This window comes from Trachymyrmex septentrionalis, unplaced genomic scaffold, assembly GCF_001594115.1.
Source record: "Trachymyrmex septentrionalis isolate Tsep2-gDNA-1 unplaced genomic scaffold, Tsep1.0 scaffold286, whole genome shotgun sequence".
Taxonomy (NCBI): domain Eukaryota; kingdom Metazoa; phylum Arthropoda; class Insecta; order Hymenoptera; family Formicidae; genus Trachymyrmex; species Trachymyrmex septentrionalis.
In genome coordinates, this window is record NW_017305447.1 from 67,023 (window position 1) to 70,848 (window position 3,826).

A 3,826-nucleotide genomic window follows, 5' to 3' on the forward strand; every position below is an offset into this window, starting at 1 on the left:
GCCGTCCTCCCATCGCAATCCATGATAAGCACTCAACCAGGAAGCGCAAGACCTGTCGGTTCTTGTCAAAAATTTCCATAGTATGGGACTCGTAAAAATATAATGCGTGAGAACGGTCCCCTGTTTCAGCACCGCCACTTCCTTTACGATAAATTTCTTGTTAACGATGAATCTTTGCAGATCCACGAACGTTGGCATAGACATGTTGTCGAGAACACTGCGATCGATTGCGGCGTATCGTAGATTTTATATCGTGTTGGAGGTAAACTTAGGTGATTTTGCGCACAACGTTGGTCAACGAATTATACTGAACCACACGATCGTGTATGATGAGATAATAGGCTGTGTATTTGCGGGCACCGCACATTCAAAGTCTCCTTACATTCAAAGTCTAATCGCACGTCTACGATACCACTCTTGATCGACTCGTTCTGTCGAGAGCAATCGATGATCACGAACGGGCCATTATATAAAAAAGTTGTAAAGGTGAGACTCGGCTCGAGATATTCGTATCGAGATATTCGTATCCATAGTAGCCCTTGCAGAAACGCGCGTACAAGTAAAAGAATCGCACATCTGTTTTTATCAAAATCCAGATTCTAGTCATCGTACATATAACATTCCGAATTCGGATAGAGTTTTACATTGGTTAATTTGCAGTCGTCGAATCGACTTATATCCTCGGACATGACATTTTTTCGACCTGTTTGCATAGCGAAAATGACGTAGCGCGGCTTCTCGAGCTGAGTAGCCGTCTTGATGGCCTACAAATGCTTGGTTGTGCTCTACAAGAGCGGAAACTCGTATAGATCCCACGAGCGAAAAGCCATGCTCAGGTATCGTCCGCTCTCCAAAGCGCGCAGCATTGACAGCTTATTTATCTCGCTCAATAACACGTGCAGCATTCGCTACTGTACTTTGAATAATTCGAGCGTCGACTCTGTCGCAGGATCTCTCATCAGACAATTGTTGTCGTTGCGTGTTCGTATTAAAATCAATTTGTGATGAGCGTTGATCATCACACGTCTGTAATCTTCGCAAAATCCCAGCAGTACGTAAAGCGGTACACAGAAATTAAAGTATCCGGCCGCAGTAGTCTGCGCATCCCAGCCGGCATTCCGCAGAATCACGCTTCTATCGGATAACACTGTTAAATAGTTTTTGAGCGTGCTAGTTATGTCCACGTTTCTGTTACGGTCAATCTCCACACCGTTGAGTTCATATCGAATCTCATTGAATATGAATGCGACGCAATTATTTCCCAATGCCACGTTAGCACCTTCGATTACTCTGTTCTTCGTAAGTTTTCCCTCGACGTATAGAAAGCTTTCGTACAGTGTGTACAGAGCCTGTTGCTGTATGGGTATTCTTATCTCGTCGCTGTATCCGAACGTTGTGTTGGCGAACGGGTTGTACATGTGAGTTTCAATCTTGACGATGCGATCGTCGAGATCGACTCGTCTTTAATGTTTAGGATATCAGTTATCTCAAATGTTGCGCACCGCGAATCCCAAAGACTTTCAAAATATAACGTTCGACGCGCTGAGCTTCTTCTTCTTCTTCCTAATGCAGTTGAATGAGCAAGTGTTATCGAGCTGTGACGTCGTTGGCCTTGTAAAGAATACGTTATCTCTCTGCATGCGCTCCGTTCCCTTCAACACGAGCACGCTCACGTTATCACTGTTTACGTCGTACGTGCAATCTAACGGTGATCTCTTCTCCGCGAAAATCGAATAATCGTCCGTTCTGGTCGACGACGCGTATCGTTAGATCCGTAATGCTCCATGCGATGATCGGTAGGTAAATGATCTGCCCCGGCCTTTCCAATATCTTATATCCTGGCGGCACGCTCGGTGAAAATTCGTGTATTGTGTGTGCACTTTTGCCGTTGTACGCACCCACGGTCACGTTGCACTCTACGCGGATAACGTTTACGTTCATTATGTTGATCGTCATGTCCGATTCGTGCCATCTTCGTGATCGCAGTATACGCTTCGACGAGAATCCCAGCAGCGATCCAATGCTGTTGAGCTTGTCAAAGTTTATTCTGTACGCACAACTAATCTCGCATCTCATCGTGTTGTAGTTTGCGAGGAGCGTAATCGGGTATTCTCCACCCTCACTGTTATCATCATCGGCGTCATTGTTCTTATTGTCACCGCGCACTACGTCAGCGGTTTCAAGCGCGTCGCGGTGAGGAAGTTTCCGTAAAATCGCGCGTTTCAGAAATTTATTTATGTCTCGCACTTCGTACGAACCTTCGGGAATTGTAATTTCCGCATCATCTTTGGCAAAATAAAATATATTGTTCGATTTATTCACGTTCGGTATCGTGTGATAAGTCTCAAAAATCGCCAGACCGAGCTCGTAATCGCCGTCACTCAAATCTATGGCGGGAAAATAGTTCGCCGCGAGGACGGTGCTCTTCCCGCTCAGCGTAAGCGTTAGCGACATGACGGTGTTTGACTAATACTGAGATTTCACAGTATCTCGCCGAGCTTTTTAAATTCACGCGCTTCTACCGTTTGTAGAAACCGCAGGCACATCTGTCCGCAAAAGCTCTGATCGTACGTCTGATAGGACGTACGATTGTACTCTATCGTCGTAGCACCGTTCTCGAAATATCGCACCAGTTCCTTGGGAGGTCGAAGATTACCGAAACTGTCAAAATATACGACGCGGTTGTTCCTCTTCGCGTACGCTACCCAGTCAGGGGTACCAGGCCCCGTCGTATCGTCCAGATTCACGATACCGCTTTCGTTTCGACGCGCACCGCTCGTCGGTAATGCGTTACGCCTCTAAAATATGATATGCGCATACGTCTCGCGAGCTCGTTTAATTGTACATTAGTAGTTGCGCCAGACGGCATTTTTATCGTCTCTTTGGCGTTTGTTTTTTCTTTGCAGCTGCACCCTGTCCATGTTTGTACAGGCCGAGATATAGTCCGCGTCCGTATTTGTACGGAGCGAGATACAATCCGCGGCCCTGTTCCATCGGGCGGTCGTGTCGTTGCAGCTCTTCGAGCTGACGTCGCGCGGCTTTGTTGTCGTTTACCGCTTTCGCCACACTGGCCGCTCCGCCGATCAAGGATCCAAGCGCGCCCAACATTGGCAGAAACAATAACGCCCCACCTCTTTTCGCCGTTGGAAGTATCCGCTTTTTCGTCGTTTTTTTCTTCGTCGACGTCTTCTTCTTCGGTTTCATACCCATGCCGATCTTCGTCTTGGCTTTCATCGCTGCCCAAACGGCAGCAGCGGCGGCTCTCTCACCCAGAGCCGAATCACTCGCGGTAATGCGTTTCCGCGCCTTCTCGGCTAGTATATTGTCTGCCGCGTGTCTATCGGTGAGATCGTTGCTGTGCGAATACGCAATGTCGTGTTCTCGACACGCCGCATCCAGCGGATTTGTGCCCGCGTCACCTCTGGCTAATCGCTTCGCAAGTCGAGTGCCTGGGCCGCAAAACTGGTAGCCCGGAATATGTAACTCGAAAGGAAGCGCGTTTACCGCTCGATTCAACAGACTACCGCAACAGACGACGCTGACATTCGTTACAGTCCTTTATCTTAGGTGCGGGACCGTCGATGTGCGTTCGCTGCCACGGCTGATTGTAGTGCTCGTTGCACCGACGATAGGTTCGAACCTCTGAATCTGCCTTCACGTGTTCCGGAAGCTGGTCCCAGACGTGTTCGATGTAATCGCCGTACACGCGTAAGAGTACGACCTTCGGTATATATTGTAACTGCTCGGCGCTCAAGTTTCGAATATCAGAAGGATGACTCAGCGCGAGATACATTTTGCTACTGCGCGATTCGCGGGACTCGCACGT